Source organism: Pieris brassicae, chromosome 2 (assembly GCF_905147105.1).
Source record: "Pieris brassicae chromosome 2, ilPieBrab1.1, whole genome shotgun sequence".
Lineage (NCBI taxonomy): Eukaryota > Metazoa > Arthropoda > Insecta > Lepidoptera > Pieridae > Pieris > Pieris brassicae.
The window spans coordinates 6,102,537-6,115,213 of NC_059666.1; the positions used below are offsets into that span (position 1 = coordinate 6,102,537).

At 31.7% G+C, this 12,677-nt stretch overlaps 1 protein-coding gene across 1 annotated transcript in view; it reads left to right on the forward strand.

Moving 5' to 3' along the window:
* Positions 1 to 408: 408 nt before the first annotated feature.
* The window catches only part of LOC123720652 (dopamine receptor 1-like), a 69,153-nt gene continuing 56,884 nt past the window's right edge, over positions 409 to 12,677 (forward strand). Inside the window, exon 1 of the mRNA XM_045677352.1 lies at positions 409 to 470. The gene's annotated coding sequence lies outside the window, so the exon portion shown is untranslated. The remainder of the gene's footprint in view (positions 471 to 12,677) is intronic.

Below are 12,677 nucleotides of genomic sequence, written 5' to 3' on the forward strand. Positions count from 1 at the left end.
ATTTTTAGTAATGCTTTATAAAACCATTATGTTAATTTAAAATGGTTTTTTCGTTAATATTTATTAACAATTAACGCAAAGCAAGGCAAGAGGTCAAATAATCCAATAATACATTTTTTTTCCTAATTTGAGTGTCAAGATAAATACTTTTTTCCTTCAATTTAGTTTGAATGAAAATAGGGTGAGTTACAACCCTACCTGTAGAAGAAAATGGCGCCAATTCACGGCACGGCAGTAGACTGTGCGGCGCCGATGCCAGAGGCCACTAGTTGAGTACGGCAAGTTCAAGATCGGAACGTATCAGGACATTTGAAATTCGAACTATTCTCTATTCTTATTCTGTTTAATTTAGCGCGATTTTTTGTCTGTGGTATTTAATTGATGACATTTTTTTGTGTTTTCTGAGTGAGTGTCCGGTGCATTGTCTATTTTTTCGAGCCCTATTTTGACATATGAATATTGGGAATAAGGTAACATATGTTTACTTATAATTAATATGACAATACAACTTAGCGAACTATCATATGTTTCTTAAGACTTTAACTATATTTTTAACGAGCATAATCCTAATTTAATCGTTTATTACAGTAGAGTAAGTTTGAAAGTCTTCACAATCATAGCTACTGAAGATTTGTAACATTCTATAAGCTGCTAGCATTCTGTAATAGTTATAGATAGTCATAATAATAGAAGTAACAATTTTGCCGCACACAATAAACTATAATTAAGTTGGAATTTCTAAATTTAATCGCTTCAATGTAAGCGGATATTAATAAGATTAAAGTACACACAACTACATATGACATAAAGAAAAAACTTTATTATATTCAATTTACAGGATATTCGTGTAAAATAAAGTGCAATATAATGCACTTCTGCTTCCTTTTGACGTGTAAACAGTATTTTACTCTATTATTTCTACATAAAACAAATTTTTAATTAAACTATATTTGCACAGTAAGAATATTTTCTGCATCCAGCATATAACAGCTTGACAAGATATTGTTTGAGATTTTTGGTAAATGTATGTAATGTGAGTTTAGAAATGTTAGTGATATTTTGTTTTTAAGGAAGTGGTTAAAGATTAATGGTCCTCGGAAGGAAGCGTTGGGCGAAGAAAATGCGTTTGGGTTGCTTATATATTTAGGTTTACGTTGTGTTTGATGTGGTGTGGTCGGTGTTTGTTACCAAAAAAGTCTGCATATTTCTATTAAGTCTAGTTCAAAAGTTTTGTTTCGTTGTACAATTTTGAAGTTGAGTAGCGAAAAGGTTCCCTATAGAATATCTTATGAATGGTACAATTAATACGACTTTTTAATGAAAAAAAAATATAACGATATTTGAGGTTGCATGTACATAAACTCTTTTAATTTGCGTAACGCTGATGTGAAAAAAGCAAAAACAATTATTTTCTATTTTAAATTTAGTTACATCAGGTACTTTTAAAAGCGAATAAAACCTTTTTTGGCACTATGAAGTGCTAAGTAGGACAGTATTAGCTATTCACACAAATCTCACGTTTTAAATGCAGAATTCCAGCTTAAAAATCCGAGAATCCGAACTTTATTTGCACATTTTAAATGAAAATTTGAAACTAGGTGTTATACGGAACGTTTCATATATTTTCTAGTTTCATATTTAAATCGTATATGTGCTTTGTATATTATGTAACATATGATCAATAATCAAGATTATTAGAATATTTTTTATGTAATAAAAAAATGAGACTAGACAAATCGTATTATAAAAATGTTATCGAAAATTTTTATGACCGCTATTATCGGTGTATCGCTCTCGAAGGCTAAAATGAATAATCAAATCAAGTTCTACAAAGAAAAAATTACATATCTGTCAGGCCTCAAATAAAAAAAAGGAAAAGAAACAAGTTATACCAACTATAAGAAACGTGTGGCCAAGATGATAGTTAAAACTTTTGTATAAATGTTTTTAATTAAATTAGAGCTGTTCATTATATTTTTCGTCTTAAACATTTTACGCGTATGAATTTCTACATATTTCTACAGAAGTAAGTAAGGAAACTAATTTATTTATAATAAGTACCTTTTATAAAAATGTTTTTTGTTTCGATAGCTCTTTAAACAGGTACACACACACAAATTTTATCTCTATTCGAAGTTTACTACAACTCGTTTGTTTTTTGCCGAACACGACCACTGTGTTGATCCAGCTGCCTACTAAAGTATATCCGAACCAATTCAACTAAGGGTATTTAAAAAAAGAGCGTGACAAAATTAAATTTAGCTGTAACAAGAAAAAATTAATATATGTCGAAGCAAATATAATAAATCAGAGCAGGTGCAGAATATGTGAATGGCTGGCAAATTGAAATTCACAGCTTTGTCGCCACAATCCATATAGAAAACTTCGCCTTTGTGCCACAAAATAGGTTATTGTGGGTCATCTTGTTGAAGATTTATTTATTGGAAAAGCATTTTTACTCACAATTACAAAATCTATACAGATATTGTTCATTTTGCTTGAGGTTTTTACACTGGCTTTCAAGGCGTAGCTAACATAATAACTATACGGGTGTTTCAAGGAATAACCTTAACTTTAAATTACTGTAATCTACCGCATCTAACAATTGCAAAAATTTATCAGGCAACTAGTTGCCTCTAGAGGTACACGTTTCTTGCATACATAATTTTTTCATGACATAGTTATTAATTTTAGTCGTTTTGCCGGTTGAAATCAAATTTCTGTACTCGGGTTACTTGTATAAGGCGAAATACTGTCTGTCGCATTGAAACTTCACACAAAAAGCTTTATACTTTTCTTTTCACAGAAATAGGAAAGCTATAAATACTTTACTTAACGAAGTAATACCGAGTTAAGAGCGCAAATTTTTAAAAAATGCCAGCTTTTAAAACGTTTTATACCTCTATAGGTAGTAAAAACTAGAACAATGCACTTAAGTATTTTTAATGTCGCACTTTTACAATGGAAATGTATAAGAGATGAATATAAATGCATAACGACGGTGTCAAATACATTTTTAAATAAGTGATGCTTATGGCCTAAGGTTCTGATTTTTTCTTTATATGAGGGGAAAGTTATTTTAGATGTCGTCGTATGGCGACATTTAAACACACCCAAATTCACTACGCTGGCTCTGCTACCCATAAACTGTCTCGTCCTCCGAAACGAGAAACTTCCTGCGCTTCCTGTCTTGTCCCAGCTCCAGTCAATGCAGGCTTTCAGCTTGACATTTATGGACTAATCATTATATCCATCAATTGTTATCCGTCTACTTGGTGTGCCAGTATCAATATTCGCTCGAGATGATTTATTAAAATATACTCGCAAAAATCATTAACAATATTGAGATAATTATTTAAGAAAAATACTTAAGACTACTGAGAATATTTTATGTATAGAAAAGGAATCTTTTTATGGATATTTACAGAGATAATTCTGCCTAAATGATTTAGGTGTCCCCATTGTAATTAGACCTTTGTTATTTAATTACGAAAACAATAAGACAATTTTAATAATATTTACGGCCTATTCGTTTAGTACAATAGATGGGACAATAAATGTGATTTTCCTTAACGACTCGTTACTCATCATTTGTGAGATATCAAAGGAAAATAACTGCTGTTTCAATTGCTAAATAATATTTTGATTTGAGATTTTGTTATTTTCAATAAACACAATTAAAATGAATTCATGCATAAATTATTAGGCGAGGCGGAGAAGCGGAGCTTGGATCAGGTACAAACGTTTTGTTTAATTAATAATGTTTTGATATAAATAATATTATACTGCAGATATCGGAAGCCACTTTTTTAATACTATACGGTTACATTTATTAACAAATATAATATTAAATCACAAACAAAATGTAGACTGTCAATAAAATAGAAACATAGGTATAAACAGTTAATCCCCAAGCTAAGAAACAACTTTAAATGAAATACGTACTACTGATGACTTCCGTCGGAACAATAACATGTCCATTTTTATTTGACAAGATTATAGAGTATAGTTAGGATTATATATTAGTGACTATAGAACTTAAACAAATCGTTATTTTTAATTCGTTTAAGGAAAGCCTTTAAACATTCATTATTTCTAGAACCCGCCGAAACACTTCTCTAAACAAGATGGCCTCGTAAAGAACGTCAAGTGGTTTACGTGTTAATTATAATTCTTAAATTTTGTGCATTTTGCACATAACAGGAACAGTTTAGGGAAAAGGAAAAGGACAGGTTAAGAACAGTCTTCATCAAAATTAAACTCCAAAACATAGGATAAGACAGGCGAAGTTATATTATTTACTGAAACACTATGTCATCGTCAATTCGCCTAATCTGTGGCCATTTTGTGTCTCATGTATTCGTATAAAATTCAATGTTTTTAAACGCCTAGACTAGACTTTTTAAAATTAAATTGTATTTACAAGTAATTTTTCTCCATATTAAAGCCCTAAATGTTGATATCGTAAACTCGGGTTTGTGTTGTGCAAAAACGCATATAGTCGAAATCGCTATTGCTTTTATAAGATACAGAGTACCAACACAGGTCGAATCGAATATGACTCTACGAAAGGAGGAAGAGGGAGGAGGAAAGGACTCTCTGGGCTCTTTACGAAAAGGATAGTCTTATTACAGTGTTTATTTGTATAACAGACATATTTCAAATAATATTTCCACATAAGACCATAGAGTAGGTACTTCTTCTACTTTTGTACGAATTACTGACTATAATTATATTAATAATTTTGACAACTGACAATCACACAATATACATTTGATGAAACGCTTTATTCACATTGTTACATTAGTACAGTTGCCGATATAATCCAATTCTGTTGCTGCTCGTTGTGGTGAAGCCACTAATTAATTAGTGAATTTATTACTGTTGCATAATTCGTAATGTGTTAATGGTTGAAGGTATTTCCGATTATGTCTCATTTATCATAAATTCTGTATTACATTGTTGTAGGTAACATAACTTTCGGTGTGTTTGCAAATATAACTGTGTGTTTAGAAGCTTAGCAGATATATTTTGTTTAAAATATTTTATTATTAAATACTAAAAGATATCTCAGAAAGATTTCATTGTAGTGACAGCCGAAGTCCAGTGTTGCTAGAACCTACATATTTGTAAACTATGAATGCAACTCAAATAATAGTAATGTTATACTAGTTTCAATGTAGTTCTAGCTTTTGAAGATAAGACCTACCAAGCAGACCTCGTCCGCAAACGTAACCATAAAGTCGGGACATTCTGAGGCGGCAACACTTTTGCAATATGAATACCGTGCTAGAATTAATTGTGCTGGAATACCGATTGAAAGACTTTCGAGGCTGTTACATGCTTTTTGTTTCTTTCTTATGAGCATTTAATGTTCACATTGAACTAGACGCTGAGGGTTTAGAAAATTTTAAACCCAATACAAATAGTTTTTCTAATATACGTCGTGAACAGTTGTGGCGGACCGCATATCGCGAGCACGTGCGACCGCAAACCGCGTACGTGCCTACTACGTACTCGGGCCAATTCATAAAGCTGATGGTCTGGGTTCACATGTCGAAATGACAAAACATAATTTTTAATATTCTTAATAATTGTATTTTACCTTTAAAAATATATTAAACGTTTTGTTAAAACATTACCTTAATATATAATTTAAATTGGTCTGTTTCTAAATCGGTGACTATATGGACATTTTTACGAATTCTTTTACATGGTGGAAAGTCCTGAAATAAGTCTACAAAATTTGTTACAGAGACAAATAGTTGCCATTTTCATATATGGGATAGATGATAATAAATCTCTAAAAGCTTCAATGCACTCTGAATATGAAGCGATGATTGCAATAACTTATTGTCGTTCGATCAATTGGATGAATGTACTGCCGATAGGAAATAATTGCCAATCGGATGCTTATTCATACAATTCAGTACTATCGAAACATTCTTTCCCAATTTATACGTGAATTTAAAAATAAATACGTATAAAAACTACGATGAACTACGTTTAGCAAACGCTTATTAATCGGGACAGTTAATACATTAAATTGTTATATTTTTCTTTGTCATTACCGTTTCAAATGTAACATTGTATCAATAAAAAAAATATACAGTATATAGGCGATTTTTTTTTGCCATCCTAGAGTCGATAATAAGAGAACTAGACTGCGGCACAAGCGGTAACATAGTATACTAATTATATTTTTTTCGTATGTACGGTGTTTATTAATATTGTCTAATAATTGTAACCTTATGTTCAAAACATTTAATAACAACCTACTACTACTTAACTTTTAATTTACACTATACATTCTTCTCCTTCTTATGCCCACTCTTGACAGAGCGGTCGTGATCGCTATGTAGTAGTGGTATTAAAAGGGGCTGATGTGATACGCTTCACGACGTTTCGCCGTCGTTGCCTATTAGAGGTCATCCTGCTACACTCATTGAATGAACATGCTACGGCAGACTTGATATAGTCAATCCAACGCGTAGGTGACCTTCCGCGCGTTCTAGTGCCTTCCACCTTCCCCTGGACGACAAGGCATTCTATGGACTGAACACCACGAGATGCGAGATTGTACTGTTGAAAACAGACGCTGCTTAATACCAAGTTCTTGAAGTATCGACACGTTTGTACGAAACTCGGTCCACGAAACCCCAAGCATTCTCTTCCTGCACCACATTTCTAGAGCGTCTATTTTCTGCCTTTCCACATCTCGCAAGGTCCACCTTTCAGACGCGAACAGAAATATGGGAAATATAAGTGTCTTCACGAGCCTCGTCTTCGTGGCTTTTGTTATTTTCCTGTTTCTCTATATTTTTGCATCTTGTCCATAGCCGTTCTTGTGATGCCCATTCGTTATTTGACCTCGTCGATCGACACTATACGTACCCATTGTTAACTATACTAGTTCAAAGGCTTGGTAATTTCGAGTTCGCAATAGCCTTATAATGTCGATTCATTCTCGTGGTAAAGAAGTTTTTAGTAACGGATTGGACATTTTTTGTTGACTTTTGTGGAACAATTTCGTGTTTGTGTTATTGTTTCAAAATAATATTGCTTTAAAGGCAATATTTTTATTTTGTTAATCTGAGAATAATTATGGAATCACATTTTTTAAATATTTAGTTCTAATTTTACAAGTATTCCTGTAGGTATGTCGATAAGTTAATGCGACGATTTCCTATACAATTCGTATAGAAAATCACGAATTACTACACGTGAATCGTTTAGTTTACTACACGAACTCCATCGAAGGATTAAAGTTCGTGCTAATAACAAGAGCGTACCATTCCCTCAAAAGTCGGCAAAGCACACGCAAGCCCCGCGACCGGCGTTGCAGATATCCACGATAGCCCTTAATTCAAAGTGATCCGCCTACTCCATAAAACAAAGAATATCTCTAGAAATCTCTATTTTTATGTCGGTTTATAAGATGTTACTCTACTTCCATGCAAGGAAGTAATTTTGTTTAATTAGTTCTCCTATTATGTAAACACGTCAACCGGGAACCGTTTAATTTAGTATGTAACATCTCCGAGAGAAAAGCTCGCAAGCAATTGACTTTAGTATATACGGTTACGATAAAACCTAAAACAATCGTAAACGTATCGTATACGAGAAAAAAAGGACCTATACTACCTACTGTTAGCAGCGGGAAAATGTATACATGAACATAATATATATAAACCTTTAAAGTTAGTTATAAATATATAAAATTATTTAGTTAAGTTTATTTTGTCGAACACGCTAATCTAGTTCATTTGTTCAAAATCATTTTGTGTTGCGGATTCATGCAAGTGAGGCCCACGCTTAGATCTTCGAAGAACAATCTTGGTACAGTGAAAATAAATGCAATGTAATTTATTTATTGTTTAATTAAGGTCTAAAAAGGTAAACTTCTTTTCAAAAATTAAAATAATTATTATTTATTTAAATAGTATACGAAACAATCGACCACGTAATTCTTAATTAGAGCTTTAAAATATATTTTTTGTAATTAGGTTTGGTAGGTAGATTACCATAATTATTATTAACTTCATTAGAATTTCTAACCCAGCGAATTATTGAAACCATGCTTGATCCATCTCACCCTGTGTTTGAGTTCCGTTTTATAAATTATTCGTTACGATATTACACCTAATCCACGTAAAGCAGAATCTGTTATGTACATGCTGTCATAACTAATGTAGGTGGCCTAGCATCTCTCGCAAGTTAGCTTCAAGAGTTCATCCTCCTTAGACAGAATCTCGTTGTAACATTCTCTGTTGTATATTTTATAAATATTTGTCTGTTTCTAATTATTTTGCTTACAGAGTACATATATAAGTTTGTATTACATACGATATGTATTTTTGTATTCCGAGTGTTTTTATATGTTACGTGATGTGACCCTTTAAATCAATAATTAAGCTAACAAGCATTTTTAATTATCACCTAGTTGTTATACAAGCAATGTATAATGAAAAAATGTACAATGTATAGGAATAGTCGTATAATGTAATGGGCACTTTGATCTACTAAGCCAGCTTGACCTAACTAGGATTAATGTGACATTAGATTTACACGATATAATCTCACTGTCGTATGTGGATTACAAAGTACTCAGTACTAGTTGGAATGACACATTTCTTTTCTTTGTGTATATAAGCTGTGGTAAAAAAAAATATAGTAATTTTATTAATCAGTTTTCTGAATACTAAACATTCATTACATAATCAATTTCGTGTGTTTATTTCATTATTAAGTAATAGAGTAAATAACAAAAGATTTTATAGATATTTAAATTGCATATTTTTACATGTTTTTTACATTTTTATACAGCTTTATTCTGTATTTAGTTTATATGCAGTGTAATTTGGCAAGTGAGTATCTGTGTATTATGTATAAAAAAAGGTTGTTTGTATTGTTCTGTTCTACTACTTCGTTCTACTGTTCGGCTAGCTGGACCGATGGCTAATTATATATATCAATGGCGCTACTACCTTTTTAGGTCTGGGCCTCAGAATATGTATCTGTTTCATGATCATTTGTTAATCGAATAAGCAAGTAGGTGATCAGTATTTTGTGCCTGATGCACGCTGATGACTTTTTGGGTCTAAGACAAGCCGGTTTCCTCACGATGTTTTCCTTCACCAATCCAGCTAATGTTTTGCGCACATAGAAATAAAATCCATTGGTGCTCAGCTGGGGATCGAATCTACGACCTCTGGGATGAGAGTCTCATGCTGAAGCCACTAGGCCAACACTGCTCAGCGTACCGATGGCTAATAAATATTGAAATATTTGTGAACCGTTTAATTTAGTATGTAACATCTCCGAGAGAAAAGCTCGCAAGCAATTGACTTTAGTATATACGGTTACGATAAAACCTAAAACAATCGTAAACGTATCGTATACGAGAAAAAAAGGACCTATACTACCTACTGTTAGCAGCGGGAAAATGTATACATGAACATAATATATATAAACCTTTAAAGTTAGTTATAAATATATAAAATTATTTAGTTAAGTTTATTTTGTCGAACACGCTAATCTAGTTCATTTGTTCAAAATCATTTTGTGTTGCGGATTCATGCAAGTGAGGCCCACGCTTAGATCTTCGAAGAACAATCTTGGTACAGTGAAAATAAATGCAATGTAATTTATTTATTGTTTAATTAAGGTCTAAAAAGGTAAACTTCTTTTCAAAAATTAAAATAATTATTATTTATTTAAATAGTATACGAAACAATCGACCACGTAATTCTTAATTAGAGCTTTAAAATATATTTTTTGTAATTAGGTTTGGTAGGTAGATTACCATAATTATTATTAACTTCATTAGAATTTCTAACCCAGCGAATTATTGAAACCATGCTTGATCCATCTCACCCTGTGTTTGAGTTCCGTTTTATAAATTATTCGTTACGATATTACACCTAATCCACGTAAAGCAGAATCTGTTATGTACATGCTGTCATAACTAATGTAGGTGGCCTAGCATCTCTCGCAAGTTAGCTTCAAGAGTTCATCCTCCTTAGACAGAATCTCGTTGTAACATTCTCTGTTGTATATTTTATAAATATTTGTCTGTTTCTAATTATTTTGCTTACAGAGTACATATATAAGTTTGTATTACATACGATATGTATTTTTGTATTCCGAGTGTTTTTATATGTTACGTGATGTGACCCTTTAAATCAATAATTAAGCTAACAAGCATTTTTAATTATCACCTAGTTGTTATACAAGCAATGTATAATGAAAAAATGTACAATGTATAGGAATAGTCGTATAATGTAATGGGCACTTTGATCTACTAAGCCAGCTTGACCTAACTAGGATTAATGTGACATTAGATTTACACGATATAATCTCACTGTCGTATGTGGATTACAAAGTACTCAGTACTAGTTGGAATGACACATTTCTTTTCTTTGTGTATATAAGCTGTGGTAAAAAAAAATATAGTAATTTTATTAATCAGTTTTCTGAATACTAAACATTCATTACATAATCAATTTCGTGTGTTTATTTCATTATTAAGTAATAGAGTAAATAACAAAAGATTTTATAGATATTTAAATTGCATATTTTTACATGTTTTTTACATTTTTATACAGCTTTATTCTGTATTTAGTTTATATGCAGTGTAATTTGGCAAGTGAGTATCTGTGTATTATGTATAAAAAAAGGTTGTTTGTATTGTTCTGTTCTACTACTTCGTTCTACTGTTCGGCTAGCTGGACCGATGGCTAATTATATATATCAATGGCGCTACTACCTTTTTAGGTCTGGGCCTCAGAATATGTATCTGTTTCATGATCATTTGTTAATCGAATAAGCAAGTAGGTGATCAGTATTTTGTGCCTGATGCACGCTGATGACTTTTTGGGTCTAAGACAAGCCGGTTTCCTCACGATGTTTTCCTTCACCAATCCAGCTAATGTTTTGCGCACATAGAAATAAAATCCATTGGTGCTCAGCTGGGGATCGAATCTACGACCTCTGGGATGAGAGTCTCATGCTGAAGCCACTAGGCCAACACTGCTCAGCGTACCGATGGCTAATAAATATTGAAATATTTGTGGAAGTTCGGTATAGGTTAAGGCGGTGGGTAACAAATACCTAATAAGTCAAGAAAAATACGTAACACGACAATTGAATTTTCCTTTAAAAATCTTTTTAGAAACATTTTTGGTATGTCTTTTGTCTAATTAGAACAAAAAACTTGTGTGTGTACTTATGTACACGCGTTAGAAGTTATAATTCTTTGGCGTAACAAGATAAAAATCTTTTTATTTTTTTTATCTTTCGCCTCAATTCAACGTTTGTAGAAAAAACGACACTAACAATAGAATAATGTATATATATACATTTAAAATTTTATTATAACGCATTATCTAGTTAAATAAAGTTTATTTGAATATCACAAAAATAAATATTTCTACATAATTAAAGAAATTGATTTTTTTACTTTAAATTGTTGACTATGCTAACTTCACGGTGTCGGTTTTTTGTGACTGTGTGAGCGCGCATCGTAAACATATACTCTTATAATTTTGCCCAAAAGCGCCACAAGAAGTATAACTTAAAAATAACTTAATACATGTTTCATAGCTGTAGTATGTGATCTCTTTGGTCTGTTTTAAATATTTTGTATTAAGTTTTGACACAAATATGTAGATGACACGAAGTTCACCGTCATCTACTACGATAGTAAAAACGCATATAGATAGCAATAATATTTATAATGTCTATGAATATTTCAAGATGATCCTTTGTCTTGTTGACAGTTTTACGCGTAAGTAAAGTGTATTCCCCTATCACGTTGTATACTCCTGAAGCAATGAGTTTTGAAATTGAATCTTAATATCCATTTTGAAATATCGTTACGGGACCTATTTTGTATTGGATTACAAAAATTGGTCTTAAAGCTGAAAAACAATATAATAGGAAAACAAGTTTGCTGTATAATAAAAGTCAACAATTTAAACATATGACAATATTGTATACTGACAAAACTGGCGCATACATACTATTAACCATTTAATTTTAACTTTGAACGTGATATCCATCTCTTGTGTCAATATAAATGCAATCATGATTTTAATTACACTTTATTAAACAATATTACTTTAAACGTTTAATATAGGTTAAGATTTATCATATCACGCCATGATACGGTCTGTTTCATGGAAATGGGTGATATTTGAATAAACAAGAGGTTTCTCATGCTGAGTGTTTGGTTGATTCAATGCCTTTACGTTAAGATCCAGGTCATATTTCATTTTCAGGAGATACGGAAGGCGGACCCACTCATAAATGAATAGATACTAGAACATGTATCATATAACTAATATTTGCGGTTTATTACATGCGGTAAGATCATGTTTCATATTTATTGCTTTAATTAATTTATTTCAGGAATAAAATTTTAATGTTTGTGTTTTGTAGGCGGTTAAATGCTTCAACTACCATGATTAAATTCTTATGTTAGCCTTGGTTGATAAATTGAGACAAACCGTTTTGTATAAGATTTTACACTACAAAGTAATTATTTTTAGGAAATGTAAAAGTATATTATACAAATACTTTATTTTTAAAACGTATACGTATCTATAAAAAACTGGCAACTGGTCTAGTAGATAAGAAATGATCAACGGATTAGACGTCATACAATGTGTTGCGCT